Source organism: Canis lupus, chromosome 1, assembly GCF_003254725.2.
Source record: "Canis lupus dingo isolate Sandy chromosome 1, ASM325472v2, whole genome shotgun sequence".
NCBI classification, from domain to species: domain Eukaryota; kingdom Metazoa; phylum Chordata; class Mammalia; order Carnivora; family Canidae; genus Canis; species Canis lupus.
In genome coordinates, this window is record NC_064243.1 from 11,343,386 (window position 1) to 11,362,395 (window position 19,010).

The following is a 19,010-nucleotide window of genomic DNA, read 5'->3' on the forward strand; positions in this document are numbered from 1 at the left end:
TATCTATGATTTCATTTTTTTCAATATCTTTCCCAAGGCTTGTTAATTCATTTTTATCTCTGAGGAAGGTGTGCTATTGGCTGAATAATGTAGTATTTGCATTTTGATTTCAATATTGCCTTTGAAACCTTAGGAGCAAGTGTTTCTGCTCTAGAAGTCAATTTACTTTGTGTCTACTCTTTAGGAAGTCACTGTGGCTCACCACAAAGTGTCTTTAAAAAAAAAAAAAAAACCCTCACCAGCACTGTGATCTGACAATGGTGGCTTCTACTTTCCTCCTGTGGCCAAAACCATTTACAGCAGTCTCCTTGGGTGCTAGGGATTTAGTGCCAAGTTGTACAGTCTGGAAATATGTGACAATTCTCCTCTTCTTAAGCTCCACTTTGACTCATGATCTGCAGTATTCACCCTTCTCTCTTGATAAGGAATGCTAAATCTAATTACTGCAATCCAAGCATCATCTGGTGCCTCTTTCAGAACTGTGCCATCCACTTCTAGGAATACCAGTAGGAGTAGGTTCTCATGTTATCACTACATTTTGGCCCAAATTTTTCCCAATATTCTTTATACTTGCACTTTCATGTTTGGACTGTTAGTATAATTTTTTTAAGTTAAGTTTTATTTCTCCATTTAACTTCTCTTTTTTTAATTCTACTTTGGTTCAGAGAAGCTAGTAGATAAAACTGCCTTTACTCTGGCATCTGAAACCAGTTATATTTAAATTTCCTAGCTTTTTAATTTTAAGGAGAGGGTTTGGGAAACCCTGGTACTCCTAACATAATATCACTACTGTGTTCTCTGCCAGTGTCTTTCCCCTGGGTTTGCAATTTTAAATAAGTTGCAAAGCTCTCTAGGTATTTTAGTGAGTGCCTGAGAGTGAGAAGAAAAGATGAGCTCAGGGCTGAAGGGGCTAGAGAGGAAGTCAGGAGCACTGCATCCCAAAGGGAGCGGTAGCAGCCCTGCTCAGCAACACCTGGCAGGCCAACTCTCTATTGGTGGCCAATGATTGGATAATGTGTTCACTTTACTATATTATTTATGGAATGTATTGATTCCAACCTTATTATGCAAGCATGGGAATTAAACCAATAAGAGTAAAAGCATTTTATATCCTGTATAGTTCATAATGATTCATTTTATGATGGCAAAATGTTCAGGCATTGGGCTGCATTCATACAGCCCGATTTGAATTTATGGAATTATATCAAATCCAGCAGAGCAAAGAACTTAAAAAAAAATCAGTATAGCAATGCTGTTGATGCACACAATGTACTTATTTCACAGAGAAAGGTTCTCTTTCTTTCTTCTACATCTAGAACCATTATGCTGTTTTTATCAAGTCATTGGTGAAAGTTGATAGCTATTGCTCTGTTACATTAAGGCTTTGATGTGTAAGGTCTATATACAGTTGAATAACCTGAATGTAAATGGCAAACTCACTCAGAATGGCTTATCACAGGCTTTCTTGGCAGTAGATCTTAAGTGTCCTGTGTTTAATGCCTGCCCATTAGAGGGTAATATGCTGGCTTGCTGAGACATACTACAGGGGAATTACTAGGACTTGAAATAGTGTTTTGGTCTGGTGTAGGCCTGTTGTCTTTGATGCCAAAGTGATTTGAAATAGTCTATACATTTCCCAGGTGATATACAAAAAAGCACATTAGGAAATCGCTTACCTCACTCACAATATCTGAAAATCTCCTTGATTTGTTAAAATGTGCTTTAAGGAAAAGTTACCAAAGCCAGAAAATTAAATTTAAAGTGCTCCAAGCCTCCTATTTTATCTTTGCATCCTTTAATTCTCTGTATTACTCTTTAACATTGATTCCATCTCAGAAACTATATCATGCTATTTGTTTTAATGACTGTGCTTTGGCAACCTGCTCTGTATAGTCATCACGTTCTAAAAGAAATAGTTCAGCCTACAGAGTTTGCATGTGTGTTTTCCAACATGAGGAAATGCTGAAGTGATAGCATCATCATGTTGATCAACAACATAATCTTATCCTGGCCAATTTCAACTCACATCATCAAGATTCTTAATGTCCTATTTCTGAGTCAGATTTGGGTAGTCAGCCTTCTGAGTTTTTCCGGTTACTTTTAATACCTCACAAGATGCTACTCTGTAGTAATACATCCTTATTGAATTACATCATGATTAATTTTGAAGAAAAATTGTAAAGGATGTTTATTTTCTGCCTGCAATGAAGCATAAACTATAAGATAGCATTTTATCTGGGGTACCTGGGTGGCTCAGTGGTTGAGTGCCTTCAGCTCAAGTCATGACCCCGGGGTCCTGGCATTGAGTCCTGCATTGGGCTCTCCACAGGGAGCCTGCTTCTCCCTCTGCCTGTGTCTCTGCGTCTTCTCTCTCTCTCTCTCTCTCTCTGTCTCTGTCTCTGTGTCTCTCGCGAATAAGTGTTTTTAAAAAAAGATATCATTTTATTTAATCATTAAAACAATCATGGCTTATAATTGACTCATTTTTCAGAAAATATAAATGAGACTAAGAAAAGAAAAAAAGAAAAAGAAACCTTACCTGAGAACATGCAGCTACATCAGCTACCTTGAATTTATCTCATATACATTTCAAAGAGTAGCGTGCATTCCTAATGGATTGAATTTCCTTTCATTTTAAAATGGCTACAAAATAATATTTCAAAATAATTGTTATAAACATTTACAGTTTGTGAACTAATAAAATATACATTAAGTGCATCCTAAAAATTTGTTACTATTGTCATATATCTGCTTCTCTTTTATAATTGATTCTTCCTAAACTAAAATATTTTTATCTTTAATAGTCAAATCAGATTATACTTGCATGAAAATGTCTTCCCCGGTGATTCCTAACCCCTATCTTTCCCTTCTTAATTTTATTTAGTTCATGTGTTTTGTGTTGTCACATGAATACTTACTTTCCTAGTTCTAATTTTTGCTGTGAAAGAATTTGACCTTTTATTGTCAATATTTGATTATATATATAGACTTCTTACTATGATTTTCACTTGTCTGGTCACCTCAAATAGTTTATGAAATAGGCTTGAGGGCAAGGTCTTATGTACAGAGAGAGGGTTTATTAAAGCTCTATTAGTAATTAGCTGACTTTAAAGAGATATCAGGAAAAGAATAGCTAGTAAATGAAAAAGTATGCAGAGGATTTTAATTTTATTTTGAGGAGGATAATAAAGTCATGTTGCTTAGATATGCAAAGTGAATATCTTTCAGGATTCAATACATAGTTAATAAGAACTTCATACTTGTCCAAGATACAGCCACAAAATCACATAAATGTCTAAAAGTTAATTTTTGTCCCCAAGGTGGACTCAACAAGCCAGAAAATACTAATTAGATCATCAGTCCTCAGAATGGATCTGAAGAAGTGATGAAGTCATATACATAAGCTTTGAGTTTGACTGTCAGACCCTTAAAGAAGTTAGACCTCCAGGTGAAAGAAAGAATGAAGGTGTACACATGAATATAGAAAATGTCTTGTCATAAAGCAATGAGGCACACTTCAGCCAGTATTCCAGTTATTACTGGGGGGAAAAGCTGGAGAGAATTGGCTTGTTTGATGTTTAGGAAATTGATAATTACCAAAAGAGTAGTGCTAATTGAAAATTTTCCAAATTTTGCTTCTGTTTGTTTCAAAGTGCTTGCCTGTCTCCATGTGACTGCCATGATGTCTAAGTTATCTGCTCTCAGATATCCAAAACTATTTTCTGCTTCTCTCTTTTTGATGTTTTTAACTTCCCCTTTTGCATCATTTTTTGAGGAGTTTTAGGAAAATCCACAGAAAACAAATGTCTAATACTCTATATTTTCCCCTAGTGAAGATGCTGGTATGAGGATGAAGGAAGCTGAATATTTAAGTCTTCTGTGTCACTCCCCTGTCTCCTATAAGAACCCTTTTATCTGAATTATATACATTTTTTTTGAAGTGTCATAGAGAAAGAAAGGCTTACTGGGTAAGTTTTATTATAATTTATATAGTAGGAAGAAGTAAATACTCTGTAACTACCTGATTTGTCATTAATTAATCACACACAATCAGTATCTCTAGCCTGATTAGAAAAATGATAAATGCAGGTTAAATGTATTAACAGCAGATGCATGCAAATATGAGAGCACAATAGGTTGAGATCCACAGAGCATGAGTTTGATTAAACAGAACAATTTTTAGTTTTTCATTTGAAGACATATTCATATGAATTCACAGCTTTATTATTTCATGCCCAAATTTATGGCCAAAAAATGTATGGTTTAAAAATCACAACTTGAGTTCAATAGCAATGAAACCTCATGTAGAAATCGATATTATCATGAACTACATGTAAGCTGTTTAGCCGATTTCTGAAATCAGGGCTACAAATACAAGAGTTTCATTATTTCCAATCATTCCTTCAACCATATTTTGCTGAATCTTTTCCATCTTTTAATAAGTTCTCTGGTTAAGTCTATGAATCTCCAATCACTTTTAACCAAATTTTTAAAAGATGTGGCCTCTTCTATTTGATCTTATCCAATCTATCATCCTACTCCTATGCCCAAATATTTTTGTCTATGGTTTGTCCTGATGACCTAGAGGAGACGAGGTGAACACAATACACACTGAAATCCTTTTCCATGTCCCTTATCTTTGGAGTGACAAGACAATTATAGGTTCGTATTTTTTTTAACATGTTGGAAAAGAGAGAGAGCTGAGGTTATCTTATTTAACCAATTACTGGTTGGTGTTGCAGAGACACCCTATGCTCCCCTGGGACAGCTAGTGGCTTTCCCTGTTACTGGCTTCTGCTTATGTGGTGGCCTCTGTGTGTGATTATCTTGAGGATCTTTTCAACCCAGCACACATTTCCAAAGATGACCTCCTTCTAGAGGGCCACTTATGTATTCTTTTTATCCCCTAAACCTTTCCTGCCTGCTGCTTTGCTCTCCAAGAAGGTTACCTTGTAGGACATGCAGATGACTATGCAAACTCACCCATTTTCCTTTGTCCTCAAATCTCCATGTAGAACCACAAGGTCTTTATCCATGCCATTCAAGGGCACAGAAGTGGTATGGAAGGAAGGGGCATTCTCTTCCCAAGCACACTGCACAAGTTTTCTTTGTCCTATGAATGCAGTGTGCTCCAGCAAGCCTAATGACTTAAGAAATAGCCAGGGAAGAAGCAAGTAGGCTGGAGAATATGTGTCAAGCTCCTCTATAGAAATAACAAGGGGAGGGATTAAAAGTTGAGCAGTTTAGCATTCTCTAACGATAATGTCCACTTAATATAGTATGGCCCCTTCTTCCTTTTTGTAAAAGGCCTCCAACTTAACAAGTGTCCTATAAATGTCCCTCTATTTGATTAGGATATGGAGGCAGTGTCCTCATCCATGATGAGGAAGAGAAAGCCATAGCATTTCTCACTTTGCACTCAACCAATAACTGAATATGACAATGAATCTTTAACCTTCTTTTATAATTCTTGACCCTTGGGTAGACTTGCTTTCTGCTCACTTTAGAATATGAGGCACTTGATAACTTTTTACCTTCAATTTTGCATTCTATCCTCCAACCCAACAGCAGAAATCATGTTCAATATATTTCTATAGATTCGCCAGTACATATTTTGTTTAAACCAGTTATAGCAACAAAGCTGGAGTTTTAGAAAACCAAAGTTGTCCAAGACATTTTTTTGAAAATTTATTTTCAAACATTGATTTAACCATTTAATATGTACTAGGTATTTCTGGGAAGGGAAAAAAAAAAGTTTTTTGCCTTTAAAGTTTTTTTTTGTTTGTTTTTTGTGGGTTTTTTTGTTTTGTTTTGTTTTGTTTTTTTGTTTTTTGTTTTTTTTAATTCATGAGAGACACAGAGAGAGAGGCAGAGACACAGGCAGAGGGAGAAGCAGGCTCCATGCAGGGAGCCTGACTGGGACTCAATTCCAAGTCTCCAGGATCATGCCCTGGGCTGAAGGCAGGCGCTAAACCGCTGAGCCACCCAGGGATCTCTGTTTTTTTTGCCTTTAATGAGTTTAGAAAGCAAAAGCATAGCTACAATACAGTGCAATCAGTTCCAAAGGGAGATACAAAAGGGTGTTTAATTGAGCAGTCCCTACAGGTGAGCAGATCTTGAGAGCAGATACTTTTTTTCCAGACTGCAAAAAAGAAGGAAATTTTTAAACCACACTTGGAATTTAAATTTGGTATTTCAATACTTGAGTGTGGGGCAGCCCTGGTGGTTCAGTGGTTTATCGCCGCTTTGAGCCAAGGGCGCAATCCTGGAGACCGGGGATTGAGTCCCACTTTGGGCTCCTGTCTCTGCCTCTTGCCTCTCTCTCAATCTCTCTCTCTGTGTGTGTGTGTGTGTGTCTCTCATGAATAAATAAATACAATCTTTAAAATATATATATTAAAAAAATACTTGAGTGTGCCACTATAAGTCTGTCTATAAGCAGGACAATTCAGTAATTAGAAATATATAAAACATTCATTTATTTTTATACTTTCCCGGTTTAATCTTTTAAGATATTTGATCTACCTAGAACTTTGAGAATGTTACAATATATTACAAGGCAAAACTACGTAAATCTAAAACATTAATTTATTTTAGCATTGACGCATACTTTTCAAAGAACTTTAAAGACTTGAATAATATACATTAACTTCTAAAGCTCTTAAGTTTTTTTTTAAGTTTTTAATTTCTAGGAATACATCAGAATCTATAGTCTCATAAAAGTAGGAATAGCGTGAATTGTGAAGTATTCGTGAGATGTAAGATAAACTAAAGGGACAGAAACCAAAGTTCTATGATTTTTGCTTTTCAAGATAGTGAGAAAACTAAGTTACTACTTGAGTGCCTTACTGTATTAATTTTTGCCTACTTTTTATTTGGATCATCATAAATGACACATTCAACAAATTATTATATACAGAGAGCAATCTTAATTCTTTGTGTGTATATCCCCATGGATGTCAGCGTTAAAATATTTACTGCCCTGAGCTCAATCAAGGTAAGATACAATGTAAATATGGAGACTTTATTGCCCTGTAGGGCCATAACATAAATAATTTCCTGTAGCACAAGTAGTTCTTATTAAGTAGTTGCTTTTCTCTTGCTCTCCTGTATTGAATATAGTATTTAGTTATTCCTATGTCCTCCAATGACCAACCTCTTTTATCTTTCTAAGGCCTTCTGGGAAAGGAAGTAGAAAGGCTACATATGTATACACACATGGATAGATAGATAGATAGATAGATAGATAGATAGATAGATAGACAGATATAGATATATGGATAGATGGACCTCAACCATTTGTCCAGCTAACCTATGAACTGCATAATAGGGAAAAAAGAAAACCTTCTCATGACATTCCTACTTGAACATCAGAGCAGTTGTTAACTACCTGTCAGGTAAATACAGGAAAATTTAAATGAGTTAAATTGTGAAAGGGCCACAAATGATTAAAGGAAGGAGAGTAAGCAATAAGAAAATATAGCTAACCAGCAAAATATGACCTTTAATTTCTAGATCTGAAACCCTACACCAGAACTCAAGACACCAGAGGGGGAGAGAAGAAAGATATGCCTGTCACCCATGAAAGCCCTACTGGAAAGGCAACCGTGTTGAGTGGAAAGCCTTTCTAGACACACTGCATATTTTCTTTCATATTCAAAATTGTTCCGATGGTTAGATTTTAAAATGAGCAAACTAAATATTAGTGATTTGTTTAGAATGTACAAGTACACATGGCACTTATGGTGGAATCAGGTTTAAGCCTCTAATTTTCAAAAACAATCTGTCCCATCCACCACCAGCCTTTGATCTCAATTATCAGAGAAGCATTAAAATAAAGATATGGCTGTTTTTCACTTTTCACTATAAGAAATATTGTAGTTTTCTTTATGGGGGGCAAGGGGTATCATGCCTTTCAGATTAAATATCAAATTATGTGATAAAGCCAAATTATTTAATTTTTGGTGAAAGGTCATATTTCCTTTTACCTGTTCTATTATTTTAGTACCCACTTCCCAGTGAGGTATTAGTACTCATTGTATTTATGTATATCCCACTCCTTGCCATTATATTGTGAGTTCATCTCTGTCCACTATAACACCAAAGACACAAATTTAATATTTAATCGATTTCCATTGGCAGCATTATATCTCATTCCTGATTTGAATAAATAGAATATAAAGTGCAAAGCCTGCATTTTCATTCCTATTTCTGTTTTATTGACCCATTTTTCTTCTCTATATCTGTCCCCTTTTTCAGTTAAAGTTTATTTCACCATGAGTTCAAAATTTTACAGGAAGAATATTTTACAAGAGAAATTATTAATAGTTTCCTGATTAAAAAAAAAATAGTTTCCTGATATTTCTTCCAGTATATCAACTTTTTCTCTTGTTTTAAAAGCAAATAGTTACAAAAAGATGTAACAAATATATTAATCAAACCATAGTGTAAATCACTACCAAGCCTATTTAAATAAGATTTATTTTTCAAAATATTGAAAAACAAAATAAGCAAAAGCAAACTACTAACAGCTATTTGGATGTTTAGAATCTTGCTTATACTGAAATGTCTCTCAAACAATCAACTACTTGTAAAACATGACTTGCTAACCAGAGGAAATCACATCTATAAATATAGAATTAAAAACCATACTCTCTTACCACCTTTATTAATTCCCTCACATAATGCTTTTAACACCATAAAATATGGTGGATATAGTGTAAAAGTCTTAACTATATTCCACCAAACTTGACTTTGAAAATGTAGGAGTCTAGTTTTAATAAATATTTGTTCACTACAAAGTTTTATTTGATCTTTTGCTTCATGTAAAGGTAGAACCTCTTTAATCTTTTTAATGTATTTATAAACTAATATTTTTATTCTTTAAGGCAAAACATTGACAAGTAAGGTAATTTAGATTCTATTTCATTAGGACAAGAATCAGCAAATAAAATGACAGAGCAAAATAGTTAAGAGGAATGTATATAGAAAAAATTTAGCATGTAATGAAGTGGAATTTTAAGTCATTGTGGAAAAATTGTTTTCTGAAATACTTTCTTATTATGGGATAAAATGGGGATTTCTGGGTGGATCAGTTGGTTAAGCCTCTGTCTTTGGCTCAGGTCATGATCTCAGAATCCTGGGATTGAGCCTCTCATAGGACTGTTGGCTCAGTGGGGAGTCTTTCTGCCTCTGCCTTTGCTCCTCCCCTGCTCATTCTCTCTCTAAAAATAAATAAAGTCTTCAAAAAAAAAACAACAATAACAAATAAATATGACATAAAATGGACACTACAAAGCATAGAACTAACAGATTTAAATATCAAAAAATATTTTAAAATATGTATTTAATAAAATACACAAAGCAACATGATACATTGTAGACTATTGAAGATCTTTATGGTATGAGTGACATTACCGTACAGAATCTTTGAGGAATATATACAAATTAATAGGAGACAACCCAATTTTTACAATGGTCATATTATATAACCAGGAAATTCACACAAGAAATACACACAGCCAATGAAAACATTTTTAAATGTTAAATTCTACTAAAAGAAGTATAAATCAAAATACAAAACACTCACAATTTTTATAAAAATAAATTGGGAAGAATAAAACCTAATAACAACACAATAAAACCTAACTAACAATTAGTTGTTAGATGTTTGAGAGAAAAGGCACATTTATACTATTAGGTTTAGAAACAGTTTTAGCCATCTTGGATTCTTGGGGGAAAGTGGAGCACTATTTGACTAGTGATTTTATTTTTATGAAAATATTCTACAGAAAAGTCTGTATATGAATGGAAAGATTTTGTGCAAGTGTAAGTAGTCATTGTTTATAATAGCAAAAACTGGAAAACAGATTTATTATTCATTAATAAAATTATTAACATTTATTAACATTTTTTCTTTGTCCCTACTGAAAATACTTTGAAACCATTAAAAATGTGGTATGTGAAAATACTTTGAAACCATTAAAAATGTGGTATGTGTATGTGTTTTGACAGAGAAAAAATAATAATTGCAACAAGTATGTTATGAACAATATATCTGGCTTCATCCAATCTAGAAAGTGAAAATAAACCAAATACATAGATACATAGCTATATAGACAAAGATAGGTATAGATACATAAGAAAACTAAATATATAAGAAAAGAACTTAAAACACAAGTGTCTGGGAAAAGATACGATGAACTTGTTCACTTCTCTATAAAGGATTTTCAATAAATGATTAATACATTTTACATTAATAAAACAATGAAACTGATTATCTATAAAAAAATTCCAAGAAAGATCATAAAGTTATAGAAGTTCTTAGAAAAAGAGTAAGAAAGTTATTTGAAAGAAATTTTTTGAGTCGTAGGACAAACCCTGAATATGTTTTAGGTTTAGAATTTGAAAAATCTATTGTAAGTAATAAGATCTTTTTAAACTATGCAAATTATTCCTATTTAAAAGAACAAAACTAGTATGTTTTATCTTTTACACTTTTTCTTAGATTGTACAACTCTTTGAAGCAAGCAGCTGCCATGAATTTTGAAAACTAAGCTGCCTTCATTCAATATCTATGCAAAAGATGTTTAAAAGAATTTTGGATCAGTATGACTGTCAAGTGAGAGTGAGCCACATCAGGAGATGATACTGTGAGTCATAGTTGTTAGTTGAGAAGGTGAAATCAATTAATCACGTGTTTCTCTAGAGAGAAATACTCCATACACAGCAAGTCTGTGGAAGAGTACAAACAGATGCTCTCTGAAACTGCATAAGATGATACAGGAAAGACATTTAAAATATATTAGGGAAAAAACATATTAGGTAAAATAAATTACCATCACTAACACTCAATGATAAAACATTATTTTAAGTAGCCAAGACAATTTTTACAAATAGATATCTATTTTATAAATATCTATTAGTATTTTAAAACCAGGAAATGGTGATTTAACAATAAGTTTAATACAGTGAGAAACATCAACACATAAAATATTGCTGCTAGAATTAGTTGGACAAAACAACTAATTTTCAAAATTGTTTTCCTGTTAAGTAATTTATTGTCAAAACTATCAAGCTCCTTTTTTTTTCTTTTTAAAGTTCTTTTTTTTTTTTTCATTCATGAGAGACCCAAAGAGAGAGGCAGAGACACAGGCAGAGGGAGAAGCAGGTTCCCTGCAGGGAACCTGATGTGGGACTGGTTCCCAGCACCGCGGGATCACTACCTGAGCCAAAAGCAGAGGCTCAACCACTAAGCCACCCAGGCACCCCACAAGCTCTTTTTAATGCAGATGAAAGCATGTTTATAAAAAATTTAAAATGTATAGACCACATTTAAATGCATATTTATGAATATGCACAGTCATTAAAACTATTACATTATTTAACAAAGAGGTCAAGTAGTGCATTTCATCAATGTTAAAAGTTTGGTAAACTACAATTGTTTAGTAAACAGCAATAGATAATCTAGAACTTGAAATAAGATTCTTAATGAAAAAAAAATAGATCATAGACTTTATTAATTTCTATCCACATAGAGGGAAACAGTAAATGTTAATTGCAACATCATAGACATATATACTTTCAGAAGGCAAAATTAGGCACTTTAACCTTTTTTGGTGATACAATAATGTGTCTTGTCTAAGTTTCCTTGATTACCTCTGATTAAAACAAAACACTATATTTGCACTTGTGCTTTCTTGGGAATAGCATAGAGCATTGCAACTATAATTGATAAAATTATGGAATATAAAAATAATCTCACTTGGGCCGCAGATCAAATAGTGAGTCAGCTGGTTCACTTAAAGTTAGAATTCAAAACAAAGCCTGAAAGAATCATTCTGACAATGAAAAATGGCATTGGATTGGTGCTGATCTTCCAATGTATAAGAAGAAAGGAAAAACTGGTGAATTTGGATATTTACACCTCAGTGCTCTTTGTTAAAGAGAAGGTTTACCAATTATGGTCAATGAGATGCAGTGATATGTCCCCACTCCCAATTCCTGCTCCTCCTTGGTGAAGTTTTGTTTCCCCAGCTGCTAAGGCAGCCTTACTCTATTTTGTCTTACCTGTTGGTCCCATTGACACTTGTCTTCACTGCAAACTTCTGCTTTGTTTCCTTTGAGATCCAAGCAAGTGTTCAATGCATGTTGGTAGTGGGAACAGAGAAATCCACCCCATTTCTGGGTGGACTTAGATGGTACTGACTTTAGATGGTACTGACGATAGATTTATCTAACCCGTGTGATCAAATTGTTTTTAAGCTTTACTGCTAATGCTTAATTTTATCATAATCATTGCGGGAATTATTTCATGGATTTTGCACTCTGAGTAGTTTCTTTAAACATGCAATAAAAATGCAGTCAAAATTTGAGATGTTTAATAAGTATTCATAGATACAACAGGGAAAATAGCAAAATTTTTCAATAAGGTGGATAGGAAAGCTGGCAAATCATTTTCATTCACTTTCCTCAGATGTATGTCACCTTCCCCCTTGCCAAAAAAGTGACATTCTAAAACATTTTTTAAAAGGCCTTCAAAAGATCTTTTTAAATCTCCGTAAAAGACATTGTATAACACATTTTTTGTTTTGAAAATATATGTAGAGTTATGACTTTTATAGAACACAGATGTACACATCTATTTCTATCATCTATTAGTCAGCTGCAATTATAGTTCTTTTTAAAAACCATATAGTTTAAGGCACACTTCAGTGTCCCAAATCTCTTTACTTTGTTAGAAGTGAACACAGAATATTGAAGCAGTAATGTGATAGTTCAAAAAAGGTACTTTAAATATTTCTAGTGACACAAGATTCAAAGTCAGTTAATAAAACATGTATATAGCATATTTTATTTTAATATATTAATATATGAGTCATCTATTAAGTATATTAAATATGCTAGCATATTAATACAGGAAAGACATTTTGTAAAATCCATTAATGCACATTTTATAGTTTTCTTCTATTTGTCATCAAGATGGAAATAGTCTTTAATCATTTATTAATTAGATGCATTACAGTTGCAATGAAATGGCTTTTGTGTTTATTTCATGAATACATTTGATTACATAAATTAATATGAGCTTCCTATAAATTAACAGCAATGATTGAATAGTTCATACCTAATGTGAAACTACACATAGTTAAGAAAATTTATGTAACCAGGTAATATTTTGCTAAAATTAATGATCAGGTTTATATTTTTATCAACTTCAAGATCACTCTTGAGAGTTGTTTTTTGTCTCTTTCAAGAGGGTGTTCTAGTAATCTGCTTTAAAATGAAATAGTAACACAATACATAGTTTTAATAAAAGTATTTTGAATGCAGTGGGCTATATTTAGTTTGCTAGAGAACTTAGAACAAACTTTGTCTTTGGAGGCAAAACTACAGTGATCCTAGAGTCATAAAGACTTCTAAAAATCAAATATAAAATTGAATTCAATCTCAAGAAGGCAGAAGTCAAGACAAAAAGATTCAACATGGTAATCAGATCCATGTATTCAATACGTGGAGTCATGTTAGCTAAATCATTGTAGGAGAAAAATAAACTTACTTGGTAACTACAGTTTAGGAAGGAAAATCAATTCAGGTAATTGGAAAGATAAAAATATTTTAATTTCCATAAGTTGCTTTTGTAGAGCAGCTCTTGCCCCTCCCTCCCAAAAAAAGGATTTTGAAGGTAGAGTACATTAAAAATGCTTTCATTTGATATATTCATAATATTTCATTGATTGAATTTCAGAAAAATCCATCACTTTTCTCATCCTTACATATTAGAAGATCACAGCCAACTTGATATATCATTTTTCACTGTCTGAGAATTTGGTTCCTGCTTTCTATTTGAATTAAAAGTTCAGGTAACCTGACTGACTCACCAAGTGATCCACAATCCAATCAAGGTCATGTTTCAATTTAATGTTTGCCATTTTAAGAGATGATTTCCCTTCTGAGGTCATTCTGAATAGGAGGTTCAATTTGATTTTTCTGTACATAGACAATTCAGTTTTCTTAGAACAATGAAACCAACAAAAATCATGGGACAAAAAAAATCAGGTTTAAAATAAAAAGGTTTGTATACTGAACTCAATTTGGTCTTCAATTCCTAGTTAAATTTAATCATTTCAGAATTTCCCTTTGTTTAGAACATATTTCATTACTTTATCCTTATAATTGGGGCAGGAGCTATATCCAGTAGTTAGTAGCGTGAGCTGTGAGATATATTACTTCACCTTCTCTTTAGTCTTTGGCATGTGACTAGGTCTATTTGGGCTGTGATAACAAATACCATTGACTGAGTAGCTTATATACAACAGAAATTTGTTTCCTCACAGCCCTGGAGACTGGAAGTCTGAGATCAGAGCATCAGCATGATGGGGTGAGGGCCCTCTTCCAAATGGCAGACTCTTCCTTGTTTCTTTAAATTGCAGAAGGGACCAAGGGAGCTCGATCAGGCCTCTTTTATAAGGACACTAATCCTACTTCTGACCTAATCACTCCCCAGCAGGATCTGGCTCCTAATACCAACACCTTGGGGGGTAGGTTTCAACATATAAATTCTGGGAACATATTCAGACCATGCTTACATTACTGCTCCACTTCTCTGAAGTTTCTCTATCCTACCTATTCCCATGTTCTTTTTTCCTAAAGCCTACCCTCTCATGTTTATGATGGTCTTCTGTGGATTTGTGTACCTGCCTTCAGCACCCCTGTGAGACACTGAAAAAATGTTTAGTACTCTGAGACTGAGACTCTAAAATATTAGGGCTGCTTCAGCTCTCTCTCCTTAGGATATCATGCAAATATCTAAATAATGACTCCATACAAATATGGCATGAGGAATAAAGACACATTATTGCCTTAAAATTACAGCCCCTATTAATCCAGCAACATGTTGGTGAAAGGCAAGGAAATGTCTCGTGTGCACCAATTCTCAAGGAAGTTATCCTAAGGCTGTCACACCACCTTTCCTGCTTGCATCCTTTATGTTAACTAGAACTTAAACATATGATTGCATCCAGCTATAGGAGGGCTTGGAAATGTAGTCTTTTTTTTTTTTTTTAAGATTTTATTCATCGATTCATGAAAGACACAGAGAGAAAGAGAGAGAAGCAAAGACACAGGCAGAAGGAGAAGCAGGTCCCTGCAGGGGACTCAATCCCGGGGCCTCCAGGATCATGCCCCAGGCTGAAGGCAAGAGCTAAACCGCTGAGCCATCCGGGCTGCCCGAAATGTATAGTCTTTTTATTTTGGATGGGTATGTGCCTAGATGGAAGTTCTAATATTACAGAAGAGAGAAAAATACAACACTTCGGAGGAGTTGACTGTAATGTCCCATCCACTTAATGCATCTAGCTCTACTTCACCACATTGCCAAGCACTTAGAAACCTGGTTCTTGGGTTGCCTGGGTAGCTCAGACGGTGGTTAAGCATCTGCCTTTGGCTCAGGTCACAATCCCAGGGTCCTGGGATCGAGCTTCTACCTCAGGCTGTCTGCTCAGTGGGGATCCTGCTTCTCCCTCTCCCTCTCTTTCTCCCTGCTGCTCCCCCTGCTTGTATTTTCTCTCTTGCTCTCTCTCTCTTTCACTGCTCTCTCTCTCTTGTAAATAAATAAATTTTTAAAAAGGAAGAAACTTAGTTCTCACCCTTATCATTCTGTGGGCATAAGTTAGGGAGCCATCCTTCCAATATCCTAAATAAAGGAAATATGAAATTCTCCAAGTTGAAGACTCTTTCCACTCACTTGAGGTAAAGTGAAACCCACTATTCACCCCAAACTTCACTCCACTTTGGATATAATGGGAATCATAACCCAGCTATCTCTAAAGTTACATCCTATAAAACATTTTACCCTTAACAGAAGGAAAGTGTGTGAAGTCATGTAAACAGTTTGTTTTCATATTTTTTCAAGATCTCTAGGTGGTCTAACTCATTTCACACACATACTGCTACCGGATATCTATTATCCCTTGGTATCGTAGTTACATATTCCAATATAACATCCTGTTATGTATACATTGGTTTATGATTTTGGGATTTAACCAAATATATATTTTATAATTTCTTTAGTATCCTTTGCCCTTCCTATGATTCAAGTAGCTAAGTGTATTTTCCATCAGAAAAGTATTTTTAACAGCATAAAAACATAGCTACAGGCTTTGTTTTTCAAAAGCATCTGCTCAGCACTATTAAGTTCTCCAGAAAAGACAGCAGTGTTCAACAAACATTGCAGCTGCTAACTACCTGTTCTAGTTAGTGCGGTTAGGCATGACCAAGGGCCTCATTCCATCCAATATTCTCTGAAATGAAGTGGCATGTGTCACTAATCAGCTGAAATGTATCACTAATCAACTAACATTAAAAAATTGTGGCCTTCTAGCTCTCTCTTCCTGCCTTGGCAACTGAGGAATGTTTTCAGATTACACAGTTTAAGAGAATCTTGGAATGTTTTACAGGCTCCTTGAGTGACTACAGGAGCTTGTCCCCTAACTACTATAGTGGAAGTTTAGAATACAACAGACAAATCATTTTTAGTTTTAAACCCCTGCAGTTGGAGTTTTACCTAACCTATTCCAATTCATATATCTTCTGAAAGATTGTTAGGACTGAGGGCAAGGTGGAGAAAAAGCCTATGTAAAGGTTTGGTTCTTGAGAAAAGTTCCTATAGCATACCCCTTACTATATCTTGACCAAGAATCCTTGTGACAGGAACTCCAGAAATTTGAAAACCCTAAGAGCAGAAAGGGAGGTCTATGCCCAGAAAGAGATCAGAAAAACTACTAAAACTCAAGTATTAAAAGATTCCAGGGAAAAATAAATTTGTTAGCTATGGTCTTCTAAGAAGCAAACATTATGATGGAATTAAACATGTAAGAGATATACTGAAAAAAGAAAAATGTCTACAGAGGATAAAGGGGAAGAATCAGAAGTAGGCATAGAGAGCCTTTGGCAGTAATGCAGTTCTGACATCTGTGAAATGAAAGGGAGCAGGGAGGAAGGGGCCAGAAAAATCTTGGGCTTAAGATTACTCTCAGAAAATTTCTTCAGGCTGATGCAGAGTGCTCAAAACCAAGATTCCCCTAGAGGATCCTGCGTCCTACAATGGGCCAGCACTAGTACCTGTGCAGTAACACTCTATTATTGGTTGGGAGCACATAGGGGAGTGAGAAAATCTCTGGTTAATGCTCTGGGGCTATGCTCCCTGCAGCCAGTGCTCTTAAAGGATATCTGAAAGATTTGGTTCCAGAGATGCCACAGTCTACTCATTGTGCCAACAGAGTCCATTTCCATGCACATTTAAGAGGTATCTACTCTAAGGCTCTTCTGGCCCTTTTTATTCTGAAGGAAATTTATAGTAAAAACAATGTTGACAAACTCATCTGTATTCATTCTTGCTGCAATTTGTGTCAAGACCAAAATATAGTTTTCTCCCTTCTCCACTACTAATGCTAAATGTTTCTCAGCTATTCAGCCAATCTGGATGGCTTAAGTGTTAATTTAACCCAATCTCTTATTCCTGGGAGGTCTGAGCCCCAAGTACTCATACTCTTCCAAAGGTAGGATTGCTGCGTGTCAATCCAACTGGATCTCCTGTATTCTATAACCCACTGGATTAAGAGAGTGACACCTTCCTTTGTTGAAAAGGGTCATTTTCCTTGGAAGATGTTGACTCCTCTTCTCACCTACTGGTCTGTAGACATGAGGAGTACAAAGTTCTCTAATGGAATCCCAACCATGCAGAACCAGAGTAGTGGAGATGGACAAGTATCTGATGGGTCACCGGGAGCCGCTGAAGACAAGTATTGCTTTCATACTTTGGTTCTTACACCTGTGAACATTTTCTATTGGAGATAAAATGCAGTGGTCTCTAGTTTAACACATATACTGCATCCTGAAAAATGGTACCCCATGTGTTCAGAGAACTTCCTCCACACCGGTACTTCACTTGAGTCTTTATTAGGCTACTCTAACACTCTATGAGGTTAACTACATCAAGATGTTTTGGTATATGATGATAGAATGAGTAGATTTCATGGTCAGGGCCCCGTCCTTTGCTGTAAAGAGAATCTTCTAGTTGGCTGTGTTATTGTAGATCAAGCATCCATAAGTTCTCAAATAATGATGCTGGCTGAGGTTTTGCAGTTATAAGGCACTCATATTCAGAATAAATATACCTGAGAAGGTACTAATGGACCTTCCAGAAGGGGGAGGTTCATTGTAACTAACTTGCCACCAAGCAGCCCACTGGACTATTATATCTATGAACCTCTTTTTAAAAAAATCAAAATCTCAAGGTAAGAAGTACAGCGGCTTTACAAAAACAAGAGGAATGAAATAGATAAAATGTAACCCAGAAAATAAAATGAATATTTTCAGATTACTGGTGTAATACTAGTCTTCCCAATACCTCAAGGTATTTGTTTTTTTGCTTTGTTGTTGTTAAGTTTCATACTTCTAATTTAAGATCTATGTTGCTGTGGAAAATTTTGTGATCTCATTTTTCCATGGAATCATAATAGTGGAGGAATTTCATATATATTCTCCTCATCTTTAATTTTTCTCCAGTTCCGAACTGTTATATGTGGCTTCATTTTAATTACTGTACAATATCATTTTAAACCCTGGGGCCTTTTATAACTTCTGACCTCTTCTGCTTCCTCCTAAGTGTAGACTTATCTCTTTCTTCAGAGTACTACTCATGCAAGGCTATTGTGTCTAAGGGATCTTTCTGAGTATTTGAGAACCACTCTAGTGATGTCTGTCTGCCACCAAGTGGCTATGGCCTTTCGCTTGATTCTTTTTAGAGACCATTTTCCCAAGTCTATGGCTTTTCCTAGAAATAAATAAAGAAATAAAGGAAGAAAGACATTTTTATAACAAAAAGATAGAAAAACCATTTTTTCTTCCAATTCTACAAGGAAAATAATCCATTTCTACTATTTGGAGCAATGAACACCAATTGCCTTCAACCTTTCCATCGAGAATAGTCCAAAACTTTCTTTCTTTCT

The 19,010-nt window shown here is 34.8% G+C and overlaps 1 long non-coding RNA gene across 2 annotated transcripts in view; it reads right to left on the reverse strand.

Annotated features, from left to right (window-relative positions):
• LOC112643813 (uncharacterized) overlaps positions 1–16,380 on the reverse strand; it is a 43,052-nt gene extending 26,672 nt beyond the window's left edge. For both annotated transcript variants that reach the window (XR_004812173.2, XR_004812172.2), the window contains exons 1-2: positions 16,246–16,380; positions 2,540–2,643 (exon numbers count right to left, since the gene is read on the reverse strand). This is a non-coding gene — a long non-coding RNA (uncharacterized LOC112643813). The remainder of the gene's footprint in view (positions 1–2,539; positions 2,644–16,245) is intronic.
• Between the last annotated feature and the right edge of the window lie 2,630 nt (positions 16,381–19,010).